Source organism: Ixodes scapularis, unplaced genomic scaffold (genome assembly GCF_016920785.2).
Source record: "Ixodes scapularis isolate PalLabHiFi unplaced genomic scaffold, ASM1692078v2 ptg000380l_1___fragment_2___debris__unscaffolded, whole genome shotgun sequence".
Classification (NCBI taxonomy): domain Eukaryota; kingdom Metazoa; phylum Arthropoda; class Arachnida; order Ixodida; family Ixodidae; genus Ixodes; species Ixodes scapularis.
In genome coordinates, this window is record NW_024609977.1 from 136,761 (window position 1) to 150,021 (window position 13,261).

Below are 13,261 nucleotides of genomic sequence, written 5' to 3' on the forward strand. Positions count from 1 at the left end.
GAGAAAAGTCGCAACAGACTTCTGTTCTTCCTCTCTTTAGTAATACTTGTTTTTTCCGCAGTGTCTCAGGGTTTAGTTCACCATGTGGAAGTATAGTTATGAAAAAAAGACTGTCAAATTACTTCTTTAAAGTGTGTCATACACTTCGAGCTGCTATACCAAATATTTGATTCCGCCATACTTTAGGGATACACTCTAGGCACCGAGTGCCCACATAACGTCAATCGGGGCTTACTGACAACTCCGACAAACCAATATTGAGTGGTGCCGGGTGGAGCAAGAAGTCCAATATCAAATGGCAGAACAGGTGAGCTGGCGTATTGTTTACAAACCAGGGGCAGAAAGAGATTGACACAGGCTAGCACAGGAAATTTACAGCATGAAACCACACCCAGAGCACAGCTAACAAAAGTCTTTATCTTTAGCAAGTCTTGTGAACAATTTTTAAGATGTTGTCTTCAGCTGTTAATTGTCCGTGTAAATTTTCCTGCTTCCAGTACAACCATATATATAATCCAAGTAATACTTACGAGCTAGTATAATAAATGCAGTTACTTCCAGACACAGCACATTGATTCCGTGTAGTACCTGTTTAAGTGATCATTCGCCACTGCCAGATCACTTGTCCCTCGTTGACGAAGTAGTTCGTGTAGAGGTTCCGCACTGTCTTAGCATAGTCACTGCAGTTGCTCCCACCTCTCCGGAACTGCCGCATTGCTCCAGCTGGGCTCACACCCTGTCTCCATGAGCAATTGCGCACATTCCCTGTAGGTCATCAAAAATATTGTTGAAGCACGCACATTTCAATTCAATGCGTTTATGAACCTGGTCCCTCTTTATTACTACCAACCTTTATTGACCCTCAATAGTAACTGATTTCTCACAATTACCAGTGTGACTCGCACTTTTCTGCTCAGGCAGCGGAAGCATCTGACAATTATTTTAGCAGGTCGCCAAAATGGAAGATGCCAGTAACCAGACGATTATTCTCTACTCTGTGCTTTTACCTCATCGGGAGCATACAGGACCTTGTCTGGGCCGTCATTCACCTGCTATAAGTTTCGTAGAAAGATTAGAAAGAGTTCTTGGTAAAATTAAAGCTGCAAAGTTTGTACTAAGAATCCGTCCCGTGGTCAGGTCAAGAATAATTGACTATACCGAAACCAGCTTCACATTGGTAAACAAGGAGTAGCTAATTGAAAGACATGGCATGTTTAGCCTCAGTTTCTTTCACTAGATTTCATGTTGGTGATAGACCAAATTTAGCAGGTCACTATTGCGTTCTCATCATAGGCGACGGCCCTCCTATGCTATCGAGAACATAACTACCCTATGGGGGCTGCGGCACGTTGATGTGGTGGTCAGTTCTTTGCCAGAGCTCGACTCTGCTATCACGCCGACATTGACTCCCGCGGCGCTCTATTATTTTCTTATGTCTTCCTGCTTAGTTATTTGCTTTTGGACACAGTTCGCCCCCATTTAACGTTTATTTAATTATGTTTATGTATTGTTTCTTTTGTCATAATGTGTGAAAATATAGTGTGCCGCTGGATTTCTCGGCCAGTACGTAGGTACCAACATGTAAGATGTCTGACCTTTGGACCATGTCATGATACTGTTGTATCTAGGAGACCTGGGCTGGTCGTGGCCGCCTCGTCTGATGATGAGGACTTACGCGCTTGGGCTACCTCGCGTGGGTTATGGCGTAGTCCAAAGCTGGGACCCGCCGGTGAAGGAAACAACGTCTCTCTCAAGCGTGTTTCACATGCAGCAATTTTGGCCCAAAAGCGGCGCGATTTCTGCCGTCGCGGCGCTCGTGTCGCTCAATTGCTGGTGCTGGCCAGAGCGCCGCGACGGCAGAAATCGCGCCGCTCTAGGGCCAAAACCGCTGCATGTGAACTAGGCTTCAGTCGGGCTCAGAACAAGACTACTTCGTCTTTCTCTTTATCTGGTATCCCATGCACAGGATGGACGGCTCCTATCACGAGCTCGCCGCCCACATACGCGATACGGTAAATTTTATTCACAACATTCTTCCCTCCTTAGAAAATTAGAAAGACGAAATGATAATAAAAAAAACATACGCACACATCCTGTCTCCCTCCTTACTACTGGTATAAATCCAAAAGGCGAAAAAATACAAATATACACATTTTCTTCCCTCCTTAATAAGTCTACAAAGAGGAAAGAACAACACCCCGATCACAATCACAAAATACAACGGCGGACCAAAAGATCGCTCCCTAGATACATAATGAGAAAAAAAATAATTACGTTCATCAAAGCACTGTCACAGTTCGTGGCCCATTGTCAAAATAGTTTGATGCGTCCTGAGCAAAAATTATGTCACGTAGATACATAACGAAACAAAAAACACACATACACCGTCCCTGATGTTAGTCTAAAAGTCTTTTTAGGTTAGGGCTTGACTCACACAAAAGCAAAACGTAATCTTTAAAACGTTCTGGCAACCGTTTGGTTCGGGTCGGGCGACGCTGAAGCACTGGGGTAGCAGGGTCTCGTCGAGAAATTCCTGGCTCGGGCGAAGATTGTTGGCTTGTCAGAGGCTGGCCAAGCTGAAGAAAAGCCTCGGACGCCACCTCCACGTCTCTCGATGCCGAACTGCGGTGTGGTAGCGAAAAATTAGAAATCGCAGTCTCCGTGCAACTCGACGCCGGACTGAAGGGAGGCGTGACTATGGGAGTTGCGGCCTCGGAGATGTCCTGGGGAACTGGACACGGGACTGACTTTGGCCCACGAGCATCCTTTGTGCTCTGTTCTGGATCATCTGGAGCAGCATGCTCGGGACTGGGAGGGTCTGGTATGATGGAGGTCGGTTTTCGGGGACCTGTCACTGCAGGTTCGGGTACAGGAGGTGGAATAATTCAAGGAATGTTTACTGGAACTGGGGTAGGAATCATAGGAAACAGCTCGTCTTCTTTAGACCACGATGACCTGGCCTTTTGAGTATGCAACGTTGTATGTGTTAATTTTTCTGCGTTCCAACTTGTCCCATCGTCCAACTTATACGTTGCCGGACCAACTTGCCGGTGAATCCTTTGTGGCGATGAGTACTTCATTTGAAGTTTTCCTTTGTGTCTTGGCTTAAAGACCTTCACTGTGTGTCCAGGGGTAAAAGATGGTCGTTTCACGGCACGCCGTGAGTCGGAATACTTTTTCATCTTCTCCTGGTAGTTCTTAACCAACGTAGGGAGCTGTTGTTGAACTGTGGTTCTATGATGACGAGGTTCGGGAGTTAATCGACCTGTGAGATGCAGGCGTGTACGGTGATTTCGACCGTGCAAAAGTAACGCAGGAGTTTCTCCTGTAGCAGCATGGCGTGTGGTACGGTAGACACCCAAATACTCAACGACGGCGTCGTGTAAACGACGATGTTGTACCAAAGCTAGCTGAACGATTGACTTCAGAACGCGGTTAAATCTTTCTACCTGCCCATTCGCCTGAGGGTGGTAGAGGGACGACTTCACATGCCTTATGCCATCTGTTTTCAAGAACTCTGCAAACTCCCTTGAAGTAAACTGTGGACATTGTCCGTGGTAATTTCTTCTGGAAGTCCCTCCCGGCCGAAGATGGACCGCAGAAAATCAATCATTGAAGCAGTTGTTACGCTCTGAACCGCAGCCACCTCCGGCCACTTGCTGTGGTAGTCAATCAAAGTTATAAAAAAACGTTCGTCAGGCGGAGTACATTTGAAAGGGCCAACGATGTCCATTCCCAACTTCGTCCATGGACGAGAGGGAAACTCGACAGGCTGCAGGGATGCAGGGGATGCCTTGGCAGGCTTGTCCGTCGCTTGACAAACTGTACAATTCTGAACGAATTGTTTGATGTGCTGATTGATGTGAGGCTACCAGTAGAGGTCCTTAATGAGGCTCGTGGTCCTCGTTATCCCTTGGTGAGTCTCATGGCCAATCTCGATGACGTGGTCGCGCAAGCTAGACGGAACGACAATCCTTTCTCCTTGGAACAAAAGTCCGTCGATCTCGGAAAGCTGATCACGAACAACGTAGAACTGCTTGAATTCGGAAGGCAACTGGTTCTCAGAGGGCCATGTAGAGGAGATGTAGGTCATGACCCTTGAGAGCACCGGATCTCTTGACGTAGCCTCTTGGAAATCCTTCTGGTTGAGGGAGGCACAAACAACCGAAACAACCTCTTCCTTGAACGTCGTGCCATCTTCAGTGTCGGACACAGGTAGACGAGAGAGAGCGTCTGCGATGAGGTTGTCACTGCCTTTGCGATATTCTATAAGAAGATTGTAGTTGAAAAGCCACGCCGTCCATCGGCTGATACGGTGTGGACGGACTCCTGTCCCTTGAGTAGACATTAGGGCTACAAGAGCTTGGTGGTCGGTGCGGATGGTAAATTGACGACCCCAGAGGTATACGTGCCATTTTTCGCAAGCAAATAGGATGGCGAGAGCTTCTTTTTCGCCCGTTGAGTACTTGCGCTCTGTCTCAGTGAGAGAACGAGACGCAAACGCGACAGTCTTCAGATGTTGTCCATGCTGTTGCTGAAGAACAGCTCCCAAGCCATAGTTAGAAGCGTCCGTTGAAACGACAAGCGGAAGTGTGGGGTCGAACATTGACAAAATGGGTGCTTGCCGCAGGCAAGTCTTGGCCTTCTGGAAGCTGGCCTCCACATCTGAGGACCAGAGAAACGAAACGCCTTTGCGCAAGAGACGGCGCATATAGGTTCGACAACCGTCGCACACTGGGGAATAAACTTACTGTAGTATTCCACTAAGCCAAGGAATGCCTTCAACTGGGAAGGTTCTGTTGGTACGGGAAAATTTAACACCGCGTCAATCTTGGACGGAAGGGGCGCAACGCCTTCCGCTGACAGACGATGGCCAAGAAAGGATAGCTCAGAAACCTTGAAGACGGCCTTCTTGTTCAGCTTCATTCCTGCTTGCATGATTCTCTTGAGGATTTCACGCAAATTCTGGTCATGCTCTTGTGGCGATGACCCGTACACTATGACGTCGTCCAAGTAAAATTGAACCCCTAGACTAGACTACACCCTACACCCTAGACTAGATAACTGCAGACTGTGAATGAGTTATGCTCCTAAAAACCTAAGTGAGTAAGTGCTTTTGCTTTGGAACTTTCGAAGTGAAAATGGCATTAAAAACAGTCAGGATGTTGCACGATATATTTGCATTGCTTTCGCCTGTAACTTTACAGAGGAAACTATTAGGCTCTTTAAACGTGAACTACTGTAGCTCTAGCCATATTTAAAGCTTAAGCAGATTTTAAAGGTAAGGGCCATTTACATGATGCAAGGGTGGTACACTACATGCTCACCGGTCAGGATGTCCTCGACATCCAAGCTGTCTGAAGGTGTGTAGAGCTGTCGCGTCGTCCTTTTCGACCGGAGAAAGTTGTGGAGTGCCACAGTGGCCAGCACAATGTCGGTGGCTCGCTTAGGATCATGACGCAAGGGAGACCTACATATCTGCCATCGATTGGCGAGCACGCCAAATGCGTTCTCCGATCTGCGTCGAGCACGTGACAGCCTGAAATAAATTGCAATTATAGCAAGATATTATCAAATACAGTGCCAGTATGCTGGTATGCTTCTCTATATCTACGAAATTGGTCACTGATGTTGCCTAATATGTAAATCTTGGTCTTATTTGTCAGCTATGGGAAAAGCAGTACCGCAATAAGATTTAATTAAAAATGATGTGAAATGCGCCAGTCAAGTTAATGTATATGGCTTAAAGCTTTGGCATAATCTCCAAGGCCTGTTTTTCTTGCTGCCACAACATAAAATGCATATTCACATATTTCTGTACACTTCTCTACCATCCTATGCTGACCTAAATATCCATACTAAAAGTTTTAAACTAGATTTGTACACCTCGTACGTTTGTCCTGTTTGAAAATTCCGAATGGTTTGTGTTCTCCCAATAGCGTGCACAACAAACTGCATTTGCAGTAAGCGTGCGAATAACCAGGCGGGATATTAAAAAAAAAAATACAATTCAAAGTGACAAATACACTATGTACTGCATGGACCCCCTACCTGTAGTTGAACAACCGCTTTTCTGTAGTGAGCTCTGCAGCAGGGTGTGGCCTCATTAGGTATGGCTTCAGGCCAAAACCTTCATCCCCCACAATCACATAGGGTACTGCTTGTGTTGATCGTGGAAGCACTTGAGCATCAGGAAGGATGGATGGCTCCTTCTCCAATGCCTCTTTCGAGCTTGCAGGCGCCCCAGATGCCACTGTCGTTCATTCGGCCCTTGCGGCCCACATCCACAAAGACGAAGTTCAGCTCCGCATCCACCAGTGCCATCAACACAATGCTAAAAAAGCCCTTGTAGTTCCGGAACTCAGCTCCGGAGTCGTGAGGTGGCATCAGGGCAACATGTTTCCCATCTAACGCCCCAACGCAGTGAGGGAACTGCGAGAGGTCTTCGTACTTCTGTACGATCTGTTTCCATTCAGCACGAGTGCTGGGTACCTGCAATAAGTTGTTTGCAGATTTAATACAGGTGTGTTCCACACCAGCTGCCACATAAATGCCCATTCACAAATTTCCGTTCGAGTGTAATGCACTAGGTGCCAGGTGTGGATGCACCATGCTGTGGGGCCTATGCCCACTGTAGCACTGAAATGCAGTCGGCTGCAGCCAAGAACCAATACGAACGCACTCCTGCCACTCACAATTCTCTAATTGCAAGCACTATCCGTGCAAACATTATGGTATCTGGCACCAGCATCAATATGACTTTGTCATAGCGCTTTTCCGCTAGCCAGATCTCGCAACTCCTGGAGTGCTTGCATTTCCTCAATCTGAAAACAATACATTCTAGAACACAGACTGATGCCAAGCAAGCAAGATTCCATCCCCGAATAAGCAACCAGGAGCTCGATTCTGAGGTGCACGGACACCTATGCCGCACTCTTCTCTCTACGGCCTCCGACCGGCTTGAAGCTGAAATATGCAAGATTTTTGCGCGCGAAGTTACAGCCCTACCCAAGTTCCTTGTGCGGTGCAGTATGACAGTTGCTAGGCGTAATGCTTCTCTACATGACCGCAACCTTGCTGCACCACACTCATATGCTGCAGAGGTTGCTTTTGCTACTACATTTATTGTGTAGATATGGTATACACTATGCTTTCCTCTGGTTTTCTGGCTCTTCGATTTATGATATCAACTGCAACAACCAATCCTGTATAAAGTACAAAACGAGCGTGTTGGTAACGGTAATTAGACATGAGGAAGATAGATAGAAAGGGGGTACGGACAACGAAGACCTCGTTGTCCGTCCCCCCTTTCTATGTATCTTCCTCATGTCTAATCCTGTATAGTTTTCTTTTCTTCCAATGATATTCATTATTGTATAAAGTTATGCAGTGAATGCTACTTTTATTTTAAAACTAGATGTAATTTAGGTCATTTATAATAAGATCAATGAAACCACTATTAAACTGGAAATTGGAAAATAATAGTATCGTCTGATGTTCTGAAACTTTAGAGCTTCGATCTCTGCAATATTAGAACTTTTTGAACTTTGCGCGGGACCGAAAATTCGAAAATTGAGCTTTCCAAAACTAGAAACAAACTCAAAAGTAGAAAATTAGATCTTCGTTTCAATCCCGAAGTTGCAACGTTGGGAGTTCGAGCCTCAGCAAGGATTTTCAAAACAGAAACTTGAAACCCACGAGGTTCGCGACACCTTTATAAATACTCTCTATATGTCGGTACTGCTGGTGGCTTCAGGTCGGAGCAGAGGTGCTCAAGTTCGCAGCCACTGGGCACAGGGTATGTATGTTTGTATACAGGCAATCACACTATCCCCACGAGACTTGTCTTTGGCTAAGAATTTGTTCCTATTTAGATTAATTTGAGTTCGTCACTCAGCATCACATGGGGCCAGCCACCAACAAAATTCTAGGATGCCATTTTCAATCTCGCAGCATAACAAGAAATTTAAGAAAACAACAACTAAGGTATGTTCCCGAATTTGACAATTATTATCGCAGGTCTCTAGTAAATGAAAGCCTGGAACACACTGGGACGGAGATGAAGAGACCTGGTTATGGTTTTCTCACTGTGAGTTCCAATGTGGCGATGCAAGTGAGTTGGTTCACCGTTACAAACTAGATACAGCGCGCCAATAAACGCGGACGGAGGAAAGAACTGGACAGGTACGTCGAGTGCGCCAGTTGGGGGTATTTATCGTATCCCATTAAGCTGCGGTCGTGCATACATCGGCCATACTGGCCGATGTGTCAATGAACGGGCAGATGAGCACGCACTTTTGCTGCGCTCAACCTCGGGAGGCCACCTTCCTGTTCACCGAGTCACCTGCTTGTGTGTGCCGAAATCTGAAAGCATCATGGTTTTGGGGAGGGCAGCCGATAGGATTGCACGCGAACTGCTGGAAGCCTATGAGATTGGAAAGGCAGGTTCCCAATGCACCAGTCAAACCTCAATATATTTACATGAAAAAGAAATAGCTTTTTTGAGCACGTGTTGATTAGTGACGGTCTGGTGATTTGGCATTTTTTCTTGTTTGTTTTCCTTCATTAATCGTTCAGTTGAAGTCCAGCGCTTGTCCTGTCCAGTTCTTCCCTCCATCCGGGTTTGTTTGCACGCTGTAACCAGTGTGTAGGCTCCACTCTTATTACCTGGAAGTTTGATTATGTCGTATCGTTATTACCTTCAGGAAGTCGTCCTTCATAGCACTGTAGATGGCTAGGCAGATCTCGTGCACGATAGTGGAAATGGTGTTGTGTGCTCTCCGGAAATGAAACTGGAGTGACACCTGGCTGTCCCCTGAAAACAGTTGAAGACACAGTGAAGGGACCAGTACAGCTTGGCTAAATATGTGTTCCCTCGTTTTTGTAATCAGCGAATAACTGCAAGATAGCAAGGTAGAATTGGGGAAAAAAAGGGAAATATTGGGGTTTTACGTTAAAAAGCAACTGAGGCTATGTGCGACGCCCCAATGACTTGTTGGGAAAGGGAGTGCCCAGAGTTTGAACTTTGATCCCGCCCTTTGCGCTCCTAAGGCCAAAACCGAACATTTACGCCACAGAGATGGTGAGATAGAGAATTCTTTCCGATGTATGGGTGGCAAGAATGGGTCGCTTAGCTCAAGCCAACAGGAAAAAATGGTGCCTGCGTGTAACAAAGATTTTCAATGGGGGATTTTTCCCTGTAAGGTTGCAAGACGTCGCTCAGCTAGGTTATGAAGACGTACACTTATCTCACAATGATGCAGAAACGTGCACACACATGCAGGGCTGACACTTACCCGTGGCAAGGTACCGCAACGTGATGGCCAGTCGCTCTCCAGCCGGGACACATAGCCGGAAATTTGTGTCCCTTTTTTCGATGCGCGATTTCACCCTTGCTAGGAGATCCTCAAAGGAGCCGGTGTCCATCCGAATCCAACGCCGGTAGGCCTCGGAATCTTCCAGAGCCAGCTCCCGCATGAAATTCTCATAGGCACCTTGTTGATGCACTCTTGCGAGCCACTCGCTGGTCCATTTTGAACGCGGCTTCTTGCGCGTCGGCAGCTGATCGTCAGAATCATCTGAGTCGGTGGCACAAAGAAGCACCAAAGCAGAAGCTGCTGCTGTGGCCGGCGCGTATGCCATCCTGCAAGGGTCTAGCCCTGTAGCAGAACGCAACCGCTAAATCCAGAAAGCACGAGATGGTTCGCGCGGCTGATGAATCGATACGGTAGAGCGACGGCGATGAGACGGCGATCCGAAATGGCAACGATTCAAGGGGCGAGCGGAGCCAGCGGATCTGAGCCTAGCCGCCTATAGACGCTTTGCAGCAGCTGTGCATGGACGCCGCCATAACTGACCTTCAGTTTTCGTTTCCTCTTATTTCGTTTATTTCACTTCATCATTACTATAGCAGGCAGGGTTATTGCCATATTAGATTCAACTGTGTCCTTTTCTAAACCATCGGCCTTTGTAGAGGATCGTCAACTACAAGAGAAGAGAAGGTCAGCAATGGCGGCTGTGATTTGGCGCGTGTGTAAAGCGTCTATACTTCGTTTCAGCTTTGGTCCAGACGCAGCCGATGCTACAAGCGCGAGCATCTGGCCCAGAACAGTGCTTGCACTGCACGAGCGCGCGCGCTTGGCAGGGATGCTGAAAGCCCGGAGCTCGCGCTTGTAGCTTAGCCGAGCCGGCCGGGCAGACGAGGGCGAGAGAGAGAGAGAAAGGGAGGCAGCGCGCAGGAGAGGAGGCAAGTTGTGTTCTTCCAACACGCTTTCCCGGTGTGACAGGATGTTCCCCAAATGTCGGAGAACAAGTTGGGAAACATGGTTTTCGAGCGACAGCAACATGTTTCCGGACTGTTGCTGTTTCCGCAATGTGACAGGGTCCCCGAAAACGTGTTTTCCTCGTATTGAAGGACAACGTTCTCCGACTGTTTCCGCAGTGTGACAGGGGCTAGTTGTCAATTATTGAAGTATTCTCGTGCGACTATCTGTACAGAAAAATATAGATGTTGCCGTGTTGCTGTAAAAAAATTCACTCAGCCACCGAAATGGGCAACACGGGTCGTCCGACACAAGTTGTCGAGGTTTCCGTTGCCAAAAGCTGTCACACCGAGACAACATTGTCGCTGTCGTCCATGTCGTGTTGCTGTTTCCTCATTGTGACAGGGTTGTCAGGCAACAGAGCCGACAGCCGACATGTTTCCCGACTGTTGAGAAACATGTTTTGTTCATGTTTCCGCCGTGTTTCCTCAATGTGACAGGGCCTTGTAGAGCGACAAAGAGAACCCCCGACACCGACAAGCTACATGCACGTGCTGTATGCACGTGAGGGTACAATTAGAAGGTTGTACTGCAGTCTCTTGGTACTCGGAAAGTAAGCGCGAGTGATTGCAAGCCTGCCGAAGATATCTTCGCGTGTTTTCTGCTCGTACTTGCTGCTTGCTGGTGTCGGTAGGCCGCTGCCATGTCTTTTCACGTGCGGTCAAGCACATGCAATTGCACGTTTGTCAAGGCCATGTTCACGCGCACGCTTCTCGTGCTGATGCCTATGGGGCACCCGTCGGGACGGCACGCCGAGATGAGGAGTACCTTCTCTCCAACCACGACGTTCGCTGCTTGTCGTACAGCGTTATCAGGCGTCTCTTGTTGAAGTAGACAAAACTGACTGCTGAGTAATTCATAAAATCCATCGGGTCATGCCGAACCCCAAGGTGTGACTCACGTTTGACCCTCGCCGATTTTTAGAAAACAATGCACATAGTTCATACTAAGCCCAGTAGTCACGCATAAATGTTTGTGGTAAAATGTTTTTTCTCTTTAAGTCAGAACTATTTGAAGTTTTCAAAAAAGCGCGAGACATGGTACAAGTAGTACTAGTAGATTCGGTTTTTATGGCGCAAAAACAACTAAGGCTATGATGCGCCAAGTTATGAACGTGAAAAGTGTATAGCAAATGAGCAGGACCTTGCAGTATAAGGCTACAATTTGCGTAAAATATCAATACTTTCCAAAAACTTAGTAACGTGGGTAGGTGGGAGTAGTGGCTCATTTCCAAGTAACACAAATAGGTGTTAAAGGACACATGCAAAGGAAAAAAAAACTTTTTTTTTAAACAACTTCGATGGAAAAAGGATGTCATGAAACTGTTTTACAACGAAGAAAAAAATTTAGAGCTATATCTACGGCGCAATACGAGTTTGTAGTTGCGGAAAAGTGGCCTTTGTTTATCACGTGACTGGCCCTTATTTATCACGTGGTGCTTGAGCTCTTTCGGAAGCTTCCTTTGGCCTCTAAAAGTAACTTATTCATCTTTGTTTGAAGTATAACAAAAAAACTAAGATTAAATAGTAACTTTTGGAGCCCAAAGGAAACTCCTGAAAAAGCGCAAGCAGACGTGATAGACTTGTACGCCGGTCAGATGACGGCGCCGGCGCCCCGAAGCAAACGAACTTGTGCGGCGGCGGCAACGGCGGCGTGGAGAAATGTGTTGAAGCGACTTCGCAAAACGCTCAGCGTGCGGCGGCGGCGTGACTTTACGGCGGCGGCGTGCTTTGCGCCGGCGGCGACGCAGCGTGGCGGCGCGCGGGCCTACCACGTGACCAGCGGCGGCTCCCGCGGGCGCCAACTATGAATTCGTTTTGCGCCGTAAATATAGCTCTAATTTTTTTCTTTCTTCGTTGTAAATTCGTTTTATAATATTCTTTCTTCATCTAACCTGTTAAAAAAAAACTTTTTTTCCTTTGCATGCGTCCTTTAAGAGACATGCTCTTTGTAAAGCTGGGAGAAGTAGTGGGGGCGTTTATCGTCATAAGCAGAACATTCGAGAAGGATATGTAAGACACTCAAAAATTCCTGGCAATGTTCACATTCAGGAGGGTCCTCCCCACGCAGGAGATGTCCATGCGTGAGCCGTGTGAGGCCAATGCGTAGACGACCGACGCCTACATTATAAAACCTGTGTCTGTGCCTAGCACTCTCCCATTCGCTAAGAAAGGGCTTAATCATATGCAGTTTGTTAGACATTTGTAGCCCCCATTCTGCTTGCCACTGAGTTCTAACATGATATTTTATTAGGGCACAGTAATCTCTGATGGGATTCTAATAATGTCTACAGCACGGGTGCCACAAGTGTCCGCTGCACGATCTACATCTTCATTCTCTGGGATTCCGACATGACTCGGTACCCAGCAGTGTATAACATTACATCCTTTCCTGGTCACTGTTACTATTTTGTCTTGTAATAAAACAACAAGGGCATTCCTTGGACTTTCAAGTCACGTCAGAGCTCGTAAGGTCCTCAGCAAATCTGTATATAATAATAATAATAATAACAGTAATAATAATAATATTAATAATAAAATTTATTCAGTAGTGCAGGTATAGCCAGTTGAGTGTCGGGTCCGATCAAATCCATCAGGGACTTGTGGGACCACACCCTTCACTTTACGAAAAAGGAAGTCCGCACGAAATAACATCACGTGCAGGAAAAAAACAAAAAAAAAAACAAGCAAATAACATTCAGATGATTGACTTCACAGGATGTAGTCTGAAAGTTTGTGTCAGAGATTTGGTTGAAGCAATGAAGGTGAAACTATAGCAAACGTTGTATTGTCTTGATCACTGTGCGAATTACAGTCATTAACGTCATAAAAGTACAAGAAACCACTCATGCATGAGTATTTTTAAAACACTGTATGAATATATTCGAAGACACAGTTCTTGAATTCATGAGTCTTTCTCTCGAATATTACATACGTTCA

General features: G+C 46.6%; 1 pseudogene; it reads right to left on the minus strand.

Moving 5' to 3' along the window:
- Positions 1-592: 592 nt before the first annotated feature.
- Positions 593-10,967, minus strand: LOC120840374 (annotated as a pseudogene).
- Positions 10,968-13,261: the final 2,294 nt, after the last annotated feature.